This window comes from Cupressus sempervirens, chromosome 8 (assembly GCF_028749045.1).
Source record: "Cupressus sempervirens isolate cs-2001-9-10 chromosome 8, ASM2874904v1, whole genome shotgun sequence".
In the NCBI taxonomy this organism is placed as follows: Eukaryota; Viridiplantae; Streptophyta; class Pinopsida; order Cupressales; family Cupressaceae; genus Cupressus; species Cupressus sempervirens.
The window spans coordinates 255,725,991-255,740,953 of record NC_143125.1 but is presented as its reverse complement, the minus strand read 5'-3'; positions in this window follow the sequence as shown (position 1 = coordinate 255,740,953).

Sequence of the window (14,963 nt, the reverse complement as noted above, 5' to 3'; positions counted from 1 at the left end):
CTAGATCCTTCCTTTTTTTAATGATTTTCTCAACTTGTTTCTAAATTCCTCCAAGCTATGTAGAGCGAGTTGTACATCTATCACCTAATTTTCAATGATCTTTTCAAGTTTGAAAGCTTCCATTTTTAGATCTTTTCCTTCAAGCTGTTAGGCTTTTCCTTGTGAGATCCTGGATGCTCTGATACCAATTGTTGGAATATTCAAATATGGAAAGAGTACTTATGAGAGGGGGGGGTGAATTAGAAGTACCACACATTAACCGATAAAACTTTTAGGTGGAAGTAAATTGCATGAATGTAAATACATTAAGTAGACATGAAACTAACTCATGCATCAAAAACTCATAACACTAGAATTTGGTAACCCAGAAACCGTCTAGAAATAAGAAGGTAAAACTGGGGTGGGTATGATACCCACAAAAATTATTGCAGCAATATTGTTTAACCACTTCTGATGGTCTGCCCTATTAAAGGCCTGCCCTGTTAAAGGCTTTACACTATATCAATAGTGACCTGGTTAGAGGATTTACAAACACTTAACATGAAGTATCACCCTATTAAAGGATTTAATCACCTATGTAAAGGATCTACGAAATAGCTATTAAGCTAACCTATCAGCATAGGATTTTCATTCTAATACAATGGCTAGAAAGTATTAGGTATAATGAACCTCATAGTTTACAATCCTTGATTGTTGAATGCAGGGACCTGTTCTACTTTGTCTGATCTTGATCCTTTTTGATCTAATAACCTTCGCTTCTAAAAATAGATTTTCTTTTATACCCTCATCCATCCACTCATATATTTACAATGAAATTTCATCTTCCTTATAAAGACATTTGAGGATTTAGGGTTAGGTATGGATCTACAATCCATGTTCAATCTCCATTTTTTGCTTATTGTTTGCACTTCTTCTATTGGTTGCATGCCTTTATCAATTTTATTATTGGCTGTATGTAGATTGCATAAGAAAGATAAAATATTTGATCTTATCATTAAATCCTTCAAGATTTACCTTATGTCGGCTATAAAAATGGTTTACATCATAATATGTGCAAGTAAAAATTCTTATGTTGATATCCTGACTTACTCGACTCTTAAAGCATTCTTGATGCTTGGCACATGTTGTTTCCTGGATAACTTAGCACCCAGATAAAACTATATCACTCGGCACTTTATGCTACTTGACACCTATTAACACTAAACATCTATTCTTCACTTGACACCTGAAATTTTCTTGGCACCTAAAGATCACTCGGCACCTGAATACCTTCCTAACTCGGCTCATGTTGTGGCTCGAGTTACATGGTGTACTTGGCTTCAATGTGGAATGTGATTAAGTGTGTTGGCACTCAAGTGTCAAGAACCATTATGAGGGTAAAAATTTTCCCTTATCATATCCATAGTGCACATTGTTGGAAATATAGAAGAAGTAACTGAGAGGGGGGGTGAATCAGTTACCACTAAAATAAATCCCAGATCCCTTAGATGTCAACAATAAAATTTAGACTGAGAAAACTGATTGTTGCTAATGCTCAGTAAACACACAGAAAAAATTGTCACTTGGTAAATGTAGAGTGTGAATTACATTTAGCAGATCTTAAAACATTAATACTAATTAACTTACAAACATAAGAGAAATAACATGAACACATGAGACACCAGGATTTAACGTGGAAACCCAATTTGGGAAAAACCACCAATGTAACTAGTTACTATTTTTCACTCTTCTGAAGTGAGCCCTGTTAGGAGCCAACCCTATTAAAGGTTAAAAAACATGCTATTAGGTGTGACCCTATTAGGGGATTTAGTCACCATACTTGGAGTAGCCTTGCAAGAGGTCTTAAAACAATTCAATGTAATTTTCACCTTGTTAGAGGATTTACAACTAGCTGTTAAACCAACTCTGTTATGAGATTTTATATCATTGCTACAATGGTTAGAGAGTAACAATGAAATGACCTGATTGTGATGCAACTGAATTGCTGAATCCAAATCTCTTTTATGCTTAAACTTGATCCTTCTTGATCAAATATTACTTTTCTACTCCATAAGGATACCTACTTATCCTTCAAGTTCACTCCCTTTCTTTTCTTTTCAATTCAATCAACACACTTGCACACACACTAAAAATCTCAACATGACCTTTTATTTATACCTTCTAGATTGTCAAGTTGGATAGAATCAATACATAAAGTAATTAAGCTTCATATGCCAAAAGAAGAAATATCCTTCATAAGCCGACCCTGCTCAATAGAAACTAACTTTGAACAATTCTCTATGTTAACCAATAGAAGCTTAGTTAATACTACGAACTTGTAGAAATCCTTTGGAAATTGAGTGAACTCGGTGAATAATAATTTTGTCCAACTTTTCATTTGTTAATCGAGTGAGCTTGATTAACACTCTTTTCTGCTTGAATTCCTTCAACACTTGAGTGAGCTTGGTAGACATTGTCATCTATTTAGAGTAAACCTGTGAATGCTTGGTAGACAAGGAAAACTATCTTTACTAACTAAGTGAGCTTAGTAAGAATTGTCTATCAGCAGATATGACATTTGTTTAAAATCAAAGACAACACACAATTAATCAATTGTATCCAACAGTCTCCCTCTTTGGCATTCATGGCAACACAACATGTCATAGCACAATGAATTTTTGAGAACAAGACTCCCTCTAACAGAAATTTTTTCCCTCTTTGATTTTACACAAGAACTTCTTATTTATGTTGAATTCTTCCATGCATAACTTCTTTTCAAACTTCTCCCTCTTTGATAACACATGTCAAATTTGTATCAATGTACCCTGAGTATTGATTCATATGCAATATTCTCTTGATTATGCTACATCAACTAATTGATCTTTAACTTGGTTTTTGTTAATGCATCGCTAAACTTTATTTAGTGAGCTTTAGATAGGGGAATGACCCCTAGCTTACCTCTTCGATACAAGAATGCATCCTTAGGTAATGGCTTGGTGAATATGTCTACAATTTTTTCTTTTGTATAGACATAGTCCATTATGATTTCTTTGTCCTACACTAGTTCTTTGACAAAGTGATATTTTATAGTGCAATGTGCTTTGTTTTGGAATGCATCAATAGATTCTTTGATATGTTAATTGCGCCAGTGTTATCATAGTACATGACTACTAGCTCTTTGATCTCAACCTTCATTCCTTCTAGCAATTGTTGGAACCAAACAATGTTAGAACAATTCATTGCTAATGCTACATACTCTACTTTTGTTGTAGATTGGGATGTGCAATTTTGCTTCTTTCTTGTCCAAGATACCAACCTTTTATCAAGAAATAAAGCTCCACCACTTGTGCTTTTTCTTTCATCAAGATTTCTTACCCAATTAGCATTAGTAAATACCTTTAGGTCTATATTTCCTTCATGTTTGTACCATAAACCTTAGTCTTTAGTACCATTTAGATATCTCAAGATTCTCTTGATTGCCATCATGTCAATTTCTTTGGGTTTGGTTGAGAATCTTGCCACTATCCCAGCTGCTAGGGAAATATCAGGCCTTGTATGAACTACATACTATAATTTTCTAATCATTGATCTATATATGAGGTCTACTCTACTTGTTTGGAATCATCATCTTCGGTAAGCTTGAGTCTAGTACACATAGGGGCACCAATTGGTTTAGAATCTTCCATACCAAACTTCTTGAGTATCTCTTTTACATACTTGGATTGGGTGATATAGATACCATTTTTGTTCTACTATATCTGTAATTTAACAAAGAATTTTATTTCACCAAACATGGACATATCAAATTCTTTGTTCATTTGTTCTAAAAATGCTTTGCATAGATCATTATTTCCTTTAAATAGAGTGTCATCCACAAATATCTCTACCAACACAATTTTTTTCTCTTGTCTCTCCTTGATGTACAAACTACTATTATTATTTTTTCTTCGAAAACCAATCTATATCAAGTAGTTATGTAGTCTTTCATACCAGGCTCTTGGAGCATTTTTGAGACTATACAAAGCTTTGTGTAATTTACAAACCATGTCCCTTTTTTCAGAATCAACAAAACCTTCTAGCTATTCAATGTAGACTTCTTCATCAAGAATTTCATTTAGGAATGTAGATTTAAATTCCATTTGATATACTTTGAATCCTCTATGAGTAGCATATACAAGTAGGGTCTTAACACCTAATCTTGCAATAGGAGCAAAACTCTCACCATAATCAATTCTTTCTTCTTGAGAATAGCCTTTACACACTAATTTGGCTTTGTTTCTTGATACTTGTCCATCTTCATTCAGCTTATTTTCGAATACCCATTTGTTCCAATCACATTTTTATCTTTAGGCCTTGGAACAAGAGTCTAGGTTCTATTCTTTTCTATCTATTCTATTTCTTCATTCATTGCCTCAATCCAACTTTCATTTTCTATAGCATCTTTAGCACTTCTAGGTTCAAAATCAACAAGTAAATATGTACCTTTTAATTTTCTTCTTTTTATAGTTCTTTCTAATTTATCTCCAATAATCTGATCGTGCATGATGCCTTCTAACATATTTGGCCAATATAGGTTCTTTTCCTTTTAAATTAATTGCATTGTCTTCATTTTGAATTTCAACTTCAGGCTTGGGTCATTCAGACTCGATAGGCATTGACTTGGTAGCTTTAGAATGTGACTTGAATCCTTGTGACTCATTTTGTACTTCTTGCAACTTGGTAGCTATGGAAGACTCGGGAGGTAAAGTCTCCTTATTGTTAGATATGCTTGGCAATGTATTAGGTTCAAAGTAAAAAAATATTTTGTAATCTTCTAGTTCCCTTTTGCTTTCTTTTTCAATTTTTTCTACAAACACATCAATTCTCACATGCACTTTCTATGATTTTATGAGTAGAAAAATTCAAATATTTATATGCCTTACTTTTGCAAGAATATTGTAAGAATATTTCTTCATCACCTTTCACACCATACTTGGCTTTTGTACTCTCTTTCAAGAATAAACATTTACTTCCAAATACTTTTAGGTAACTTACATTGGGTTGGTAACCAAACCATAATTCATAGGGAGTTTTATGTGATTCCTTCTTCAATTGTACTTGGTTCAAAGTATAAACTATAGTGTTGATGGCTTCCTTCCAATATTTGATAAAAACATTCTTTTCAATCATTAGAGTCCTTGCATAATCCATGATGGATCTATTTCTTCTTTCAGCTATTCTATTTTGCTCAGGAATGCCAGGGGCTGATACTTGCCTTTTGATTCCTTTTTGAATGCAAAAATTATTCAATTCATTGGAGATGAATTCACCACCTCTGTTTGATCTTAAGCATTTCAATCTTTTTCCTATTTCATTTTCTACTCTTGCCAGATACCATTTGAATTTCTCAAATGCTTCTGACTTTTTTTAAAGATAAATAACAATCATCATTCTAGAGTAGTCATCGACAAAAAGAATAAAGATTTTTTCTCCACTATAACTTTCTATTCCAATGGATCCACATAGGTCAGTATGCATAATTTCCAAGACATCTTTAGATTGATAGTTTTTGCTCTTAAAACTAGTCTCTCCCATTTTTCCAATCTGACAATTTTTGCAAGATCCAACATCTGGTTTCTTCAAACTAGGGATACCTCTTACTTTTTTGAATTTTCTTATCTTGACCATATTATCAAAGTTTACATGACATAGTCTTTTGAGCCATAACCAAATTTCTTCCATTTGAGCAATAAAACATGAGTAACCACCAAGACCAAGATAAAATAGGCTACCCCTTGTTTTTTTGCCTAATCCAATTAGATTCCCTTTTTCATCTAGCAGTCTTGCCTTGCCATGCATGAATTCTATGTTCAATCCAACATTGATTAGTTGTGTTGCACTTAGTAGGTTATGTTTGAATTCTTCAACACAATAGGCATTGTCACATATAAGTTCATTGGTTAATGAGATTTGGCCTTTCCCTTATATGCAACAAGGTTCATTATTTCCAAACCTTACACTAACTCCATCATAGTGTTCAAAGTGTTCAAATTTTGTTTTGTCTCCATTCATATGATGTGAACATCCACTATCTATGACCCATGTGTCATTTTTACTAACATGAGAGATAAGTGCCATCTTATCTTCTTCTTCATCAGATTCATCTTTTATAGCAATGTATAGTATCTCATCTTCATTGTTATCAGAATATTTAGCCATAAAATAAGTCTTCTTACCTTTGCCCTTAAAGGATTTGTGACTTTTGGATTCCTTCTTGCGTTTGTACTTGTGGCTCTTCTTCTCATCCTTTCTTTCTCTATTTGGACACCTGGTAGCAATATGACCAATTTCTTCACATGAAAAGTAGCTTAAAGGAACTTTACCTTTGTACTTTCCTCTGCCTCTAGAATATTTCTTTACAAGTAAAGCTTCAACAACTTCAAGATCACGATTAGAACTTTCCTCTATTTCCTCTTCACTTTCTAACTGAATGTCCTTCATTTTCTTGCCTTTCTCTTTGAGTAAAATTTTAGCTTTCAAATGTAGACTCAACATTTTTGGAAGTTGGAACTTAACTGTCAAAGTTTCCTAGCTCAAAAGCTATCAATATTCCTTCTAAGGAATCCAAAATTAACTTGTGATTTGGATCACACCTCTTTCCTTGAATAGAAGATACTCTAATTACATAGATAGGAAGCAAAGTTCTAAGAATTTTACTTAGAATAGTTTATTCTTTGATTTCTCCTCCAGAAGCTCTAATTGGACTAACACTAGCTTTGATTATTTCCACATATTTGGAAACATTTTCATCTACTCTCAATCTCATTTGATCAAATTGTCCTCTAAGGCTTTCTGCTTTGGCTCTCCTTACATTGTCATCACCACCATAGATTTCGTTTAGCTTGTTCCACATATCAAAATTAGTTTTATAGTCTTTGATCTCATCAAATTCATTGTAGCTAAGAGAAGATACAATATCAATCATCATGATTTCATGGTTATTTTTCTTAGTAAGATCTCTAATAGATAATGTACTAGTAGGAGTTTTTTATTCTTCATCAAGGTGTTTATAGCCTGAATCACTAATGGTAGCTAGATGAAGTCTCATGAGTTCTTGCCATGTTGAAAAGTTGTCTTTGTTTAGCTTTATAATTTCTCTCTTGTAAGACATCCTAATCTTTAGCTTAGGTCCTTAAAACCTTTCCTATAAGCACCAAGAGATCTGATACCAATTTTTGGAAATATAGAAGGAGTAACTAAGAGGGGGGCTAAATCAGTTACCACTAAAATAAATCCCAGATCCCTTAGATGTCAACAATAAAATTTGGACAGAGAAAATTGATTGTTGTTGATGCTCAGTAAATAGAGAGAAAATGCTATCACTTAGTAAATTGAGAGTGTGAATTACATTTTGCAGATCTTAAAACATTAATAGTAATTAACTTGCAAACATAAGAGAAATAACATGAACACATGAGACACCAAGATTTAATGTGGAAACCCAATTTGGAAAAACCTACCAATGTAACTAATTTCTATTTTTCACTCTTTTGAAGTGAGCCCTATTAGGAGCCAACCTTGTTAAAGGTTACCAAACACACTATTAGGTGTGACCCTATTAGGGGATTTAGTCACCCCTGCTAGGAGTGGCCTTGCAAGAGGTCTTAAAAAGATTCAATTGAATTTCCACCTTGTTAGAGGATTTACAGCTGGTTGTTAAAAATTCTATTAAGATATTTTAGATCACTACTACAATGGTTAGAGAGTAACAAAGAGATGACTTGATTGTGATGCAAGTGAATTGCTGAATCTAGATCTCTTTTCAACTTAAACTTGATCCTTCCTAATCAAATATTAGTTTTTTGCTCCACAAGGATACCTACTTATCCTTCAAGTTCACTCCCTTTCTCTTCTTTTCAATTTAATCAACACACTTGCACACACACTAGAAATCTCAATTTGACCTTTTATTTATACCTTCTAGATTGTCAAGTTGGCCAAAATCAAATTACAATAACCAATATTCATCAACATAATCAGCTAGAATCAATACATAAAGTATTAAGCTTCATGTGCCAAAACAAGAAAAATCCTTTGTAAGCCGACCCTACTTGATAGAAACTAACTTTGAAAAATTCTCTGTGTTAACCAATAGAAGCTTTGTTAATACTATGAACTTGCATAAATCCTTTGGCAACCAAGTGAACTCGATGAATACTAACTCTATCCACCTTTCCCTTCATTAACCGAGTGAGCTTAGTTAACACTCTTTTCTATCTGAATTCCTTCAATGCCCAAGTGAGCGTTGTAGACACTATCATCTATTCAAAGTAAACCTATGAATGCTTGGTAGACAAGGAAAACTATCATTACTAACCAATTGAGCTTGGTAAGCATTGTCTATCAACTGATATGACATTTGTGTAACATCAAAAACAACACACAATTAGTCAATTGTATCCAACACACATTTCCTTTTTTCCCAACTTTGATCTGACAAGGATATAGACCCCCCTTGAAGCACCTCATGTCCCACCCTATCTCCTTTATATTTTCCTAGTCCTTTTGGTCCATATTTGTCTATCCTATTGAAACCTACAATCCATATCCCCTTTTCCATTATTAATCTTTCTTACCCCCTTCATATCCTATCAATTTCCTAACATGATCCTTATCTTGGTCTTGGTGAAAATAAAGACATGAAAACCACAACATATTTTTTTAAAAACTCTTGGCATGTCCATCCCCATGCATCACTTTCCATCTAGTTCCTAAAGTGTCAATATCCTATCACTTTCATATCTAGTTGTTGAGCTTTTAATAAACCATGTCCTCCCATTTTTGTGGATAGTCCTTGGCAACCCAAGAAACCTCAAAACTCTTTCGAGTAATGTTTCTCCACCATCCATCACTTTTTCACTCATCCATCCACAATACCCTTGCCTTGCTAGACACAAGGGAAAATTCTTACTTTATACATACTTAAAAGACCTAAAAAGATCTAAAAAATCACATATGATCTTGAAAAAATCTTTTAAAAATCACATATGATCCTGGAAAAATTGCAAAAAAAAAATCAAATAAGATCCTAAAAAAATCAAAAGAAACATAAAATGTCTTGAAAAAATCCAATAAAAAAAATATTAAAATGTCTTGAAAAAATTAGTAAAAATCATAAAATGTCCTGAAAAAACACTAAAAATCAAATATGAACCTGAAAAAAACCTATAAATTGGAAAATGTCTTGAGAGAAACAACACAAAGAATCAAATATCTTTGAAAACCCAAAAAAAATTGAAAAATATCACCAAAAACTTGCAATAAACCTTGTACATAATCATTGTAAATAATCACTCCTTTTTCTAAACACTTGCACATGTAGACTCAAAATTAAACATTTTACTTCAATGAAATCATGCTTTGACAAGTTCCACAGTGAAATGATTGACTCAATGATCAATCTGATTTCAAACTTTGATCACAACACCTTGAACAATCGTCATATCAAAACATCAATCAAACAACAAATTATTGATACCAAAAACACTTAATAAAACATAAACAACTGTCAATTTTGATAATAAGATGATAATGGTTGTTGGCTCATGCTATTTAGTGAGCATTTTATTTTATTTTTGTCTTGTTTTATTCATGTTCCTATGCTACTCTATGATATAAATGTCCTTTGATAGTCTGCACTGTGACTCTATGCCTCAGGGTGGATAAGGTTATTCTTTGTCTACATTATGTTTATTTATGCAAAAGGCTTGCATTTTTCTGTAGCTCTCTATTCCATGAAGCATTGCATTCTATTTTCCATATAAAAATATAGCTCTTATGACATAAAGTTCACCTATGAAAGCGAGCTTCATCACTCTTCTTGTCTCATTTCCTTCTTTTACTAATGTTTCTTTCATTAATCTTTGTCATCATCTTTTTGTTTCAAAAAATTGTCCTCAAGTTAGTTTCTTACCCAATTTTTTGAAGGGGGCATTCTACTTCCTTCTTTCGATTTCACTAGGGCATTGATCTTTTTCATTATTATTCTTTGACACAACACTCATAATCACATTGTATAAAAGAGGGGAAAATGTAGACTCTCAAAAATGGTTCACACACTACTCTTTCATCACTTTTACATCCTAACTTCTCCCATTTTTTCATTTCACTAACTTTGATCTTTTAGTTAATTGATCATCATTTAATCCAAATGCAGATCATCTCAAAAGGAATTTAAAACCATTTCAATGTCATGTTATCATTATCGATCCTTTAGGCATTGTTAGATCGTTCAACACCTTATCAACATTCATTCATACATGTCACATGCCCTTGGCATGTTCTCATTTTTATCAATTTGATCCTTCAAATTATCACATCCTTTAGCACCTTATCAACATCATCAACTCTTGTCATTTGTCGTTGACTAGTCATCAATTTATGTCATTATTCTAGTATCATTTATTTTATCAATTTAATCATGTCCTTGATCCTTTCCAATATCATTGCATTTATTGACATTTTCATTATGATCCACTAATAGGGTTATTCCTTGTATTTATTTTATCATTTGGCCAATCAATCTATTAATTTTTCCTTATAGTAATAAATAACCCATGCTTTATTCCTGTGTCTTAATCATCTAATCAATTTCATTTTATTAATTCATCTCTTTTTATTAATTATTCTCAATTAATTAATATTTATCAATTAATTGTTCCATTTCCATGAATTTTGGGAATTTTCCTTTCCTAAATTCTTATTTCCATTTTGGAGTGATTTATGAGTTTATAAATTCAAAAAACTTAACTCTTACAAATACCCACTAATTGTGCTTCCACTTCCTCTTTTCTAGCCACCACTTCCTCTTTTTAAGCCTTCACTTTCCCTTTTTATTTTTTCATAAATTGTCATAGTTTATGACAAATTTCTTTTTCTCTTTTTTAATTATTTGTCATAGTTCATGACATTTTCCTTTTTCCTTTTTCATAATTGTCATAGCTCATGATAACTTTCCTCTTTTTCCTTTTTTCATATTTGTCATAGTTTATGGAAAATTTTCTTTTTTTAACTCTTCAATTTCTAATTGTGCATCCTTTTGTCATACTTTATGAAAAAAATCTCCTTTCAATTTTTAAACTTTCATATTTTATGATATTTACCTCTTTTGTACTAAAATTACTAATTACTAATTTCTCTTACAAATTCTATAAATTGTGACCATTTCTCTCATTTTATGTTAACTATCTTCTTTCAATTCTTCTCATCATCATACTATCATTTGTCTTCTTGCTTTCATTATGTCAATATGGGAGCTACACCCTCTCTTTTGGAGAAGGAAGAGAGGGAACAATTGTCAAATTGAGGGACTTTACTATTTTTCTTACTTTGTCTCAATTTCTTTTGTGTTAGGATTAGAATTTTTTGTGTGCATGCTTTTAGAGTTTGATTGTTCATCTTGCATGCATATTTTTGATGTTTCCTTTGCTACATTGGGTACTTTGAAATTATAATTATTTAGAGTGTAGTTGTAGTTTACTTATTCATAACTCATTTTCTACTAATGATCTTGTGATGATTTTGTAGGAAGTGATCATTTTTATGAAACTTTTTATGGTTTAAAATTGAAAATATTTGGTCCCACATTATGTAAAATGTATGTAGTTTCATATAATTGGTTGCGACATTTTTTTCATCCATTTTCCGTAATATATTCAAGGTACATAGATTGAACTAATTGTTTTAGCTAACAATTTTTTTTTTTGTTAAAAAGTGGAATGAGCAAGGCCCTGGATTAAAAGGTCAACTCATAAAATCTATAGAGAAGCTCTTTGGTCAAAATATTTTGGACAAAGTCCAAATTCTTAAAAAAGCTTCCAAACATCTAAAGATTGTAAGAGACCAATACATAAAGGGCTCTAAAGCTCAACCCAAATTAGTATGAGCATCCTCCTATTGTTCCAGAGTTGGAGTGGAATGGAATCATTGAAGATGTAATAAAGATAAGACTAAGAGACAAAGGAATTAACCCACCACATGGAAAAATAGGTATGTGGTAGTATTAATGTAATTATGCACAAATTAGTAATCTTTATATTTATATAATCTAGCATATTTCTAACATATTTTAAAATTTACATATACAGACCACAGGACACATCAAAGGCTACATGAGCTAGGAAAGATAAGGTTGGTCAACACCATCTTGGATCTGGTGGATATATGAAAATTCACTCATGACTTGTAAGTAGAAATAAATGAAATATCATATCAATTTTTTAATATATAAAATTATAAATATGAAATACATTCAATACTGATGATATTATGTGGAAAACATCGGGCATTGTATTTAATCTAGCACCCATAGAAGAGGGCAAGCAAATTGGCTTCAAACAAGGCTATAAAGTAGTGGTTTCCTACCATCACATAGATTTGAGTGGAAAAGTAGATGTAGAAGATTCTAGTGCACCGGTTCACACACAGGTAAACATGCCTAATGAATAATACCAAAAATTGAAAACTTCGTGAAAAATAATCTATTTGATGTTAATTTCAGGAAATGATAACAATGCATATGACATAATTTCTATTGAAAATTAATTACATAATTATTAGTAAAATTTAACATCTTAAAATTTCAGTTGGTGTAACCTTTGTGTGATTTTTTTTAGTATACAAAATGTCATGGTGACAAAGTTGAGCATGATGCTAGTGTTGAGCATGTTGAGGTTGGGGCTGAACAAAATCTATCAGTAGATGATGCCACACTATTAGGTAATAAAAAATCCATGTTATGTTCTTTAGATTAATGAAATACTTATAACATTTTTTTTTAAAAATAATTAAACCCATTTATTTCTTATTGTAGGGGTGCATTAGCCTTGTCCTCGAAAGATGAAGAGGAAGCCTCATGTCATAATATCAAAACCACAAGAGCCACACAAGAATTTCAAACATAGTCATGATTGTTGGATACAATTAAGTAATTGTGTATTGTCTTTGATGTTACAAAAATGCCATATCAGTTATCAGACAGAGTCTACCGACTTTTGTCGGTCAGGAAAATAGTTTACAGAGTCTACTGAGCTCAGTCGGTCAGTAAAGCCTTTTGTAGTGTATACCGAGCGTTCTTGTATATCACACGGTGAGTTAGTGTTAACTAAGTTCGCACGGTAAGCTAAGGAAAGTTTAGTTCTTACCGAGATCACTCGGGTATCAAAGGATTTTGTAGCGGATGGTTAGTGTTAACCGAGTTCACACGGTAAGCTAAGGAAATCTTAGTATTCACCGAGCTCACTCGGTAGTCGAAGACAACTTTTACCGAGTCTAGTCGGTTTCCAAAGGAAGTGGCAGGTTTACCAAATTCCTCGGTAATTTTAGTTTTTACTGAGTTCTGCCAGTTAACACAGGAAGCAGTTTTTTTTGTTCTGTATTGATCGAGCAGTGTCGGCCAGTGAAGAATTTTGTTTTGATTGTTAGTTCAAGCCGACTTTGGAATATGTTTTGTCAAGTTGGTTGGGCCGACCTGGTATTATGTATAGTATATAAAGAGGTGCTCAAGATGCAGAAAAGTGTGGAATAGAGAGTGTATACGGATAGTGCAAGGAAGTGCAAGGAAGAGACTTGTGTGTGCCTAAGCAGAGTTGAGCAAAGGGAAATCTTGGAGCTGCAAAGATATATTTAATCAGTAAGGATCTTGTGGAGCTAAACTGAGATCTGTATTCAGCAAGATAAGTTGCATGTATTTTCAGATCATTCATTGTTGCTTTCTAACCATTGTAACAGTGATTCCAAAATCTCCTAACAGAGTTAATTTAATAGCCATTCCATAAATCCTTTAACAGGGTGGCAATTCAGTTGAATTGTTCTAAAGACCTCTTACAAGGCCACTCCTAACAGGGTGATTAAGTCCTCTAACAGGGTCACACCTAACAGTGTGTTTTGTAACCTTTAACAGGGTTGGCTCCTAACAGGGCTCACTTCAGAAGAGTGAAAATTGGTGACTAGTTGCTGGTGGTTTTTCCCATATTGGGCTTCCACATAAATCTGGTGTCTACTATGTTCATGATTACTTTCTTTTGCATGGTCGCTTATTTCAGTAAATGCTTAATAAATTAACTAAACATCTATCAAGTTTTAAGCAGTAATTTATGTGTTTACCGAGTAGCAGCAGCAACTAAGTTTAAGGCATCTTTGGGACTGTTGAATTTGTTTTTGTGGTAACTGATTCACCCCTCCCCTCTCAATTACCCCATCTTCATTTTCCAACAATTGGTATCAGAGCTTTTGGTGCTTGCAGGAAGAGATTTCAAAGATCTAAGCCAAAGATCAAGATGTATTACAAGAGGGAAATCCCAAGGCTTAATCGAAACAACTTCTCAGCATGGCAGGGATTAATGAGACTTCATCTAGCTTCCATTGGTGACACTGGTCTGAAATATCTTGATGAGGAATATGTAGAACCATCAGGTACATTATCAGTCAATGACATTGCTATAAAGAAGACTCATAACATTATGATGATTGATATTGCATCTGCCTTGAGTTATGAAGAGTTTGATGATGTTAAGGACTGCACTACTGCCTATGAAATGTGGCAAAGACTGAAAGAGATCTATGGTGGAGATGACAATGTCAGAAGAGCCAAAGCTGAAAGTCTGAGAGGACAGTTCGATCAGATGAAAATGAAAGAAGATGAAAACATTGCCAAATATGTTGAAAGAATTAAAGCATGTGTCAGTGCTATCAAAGCTTCTGGAGGAAGTATTAGTGAAGAGACAGTCATAAGTAAAGTTCTTAGAACTCTACTTCCAGTTTATGCCATCAGGGTATCAGCCATTCAAGAAAGAAGGTGTGAGGCCAATCACAAGATAAACCTAGAGGCCATAGTTGGAAGATTGACAGCATTTGAACTAGATAATTTTGATAATTATGTTCTAGCTACAAAGAACATTGAGTCTGCATTTGAAGCCAAGCTTTCACTCAAGGACAAAGGTAAGAAG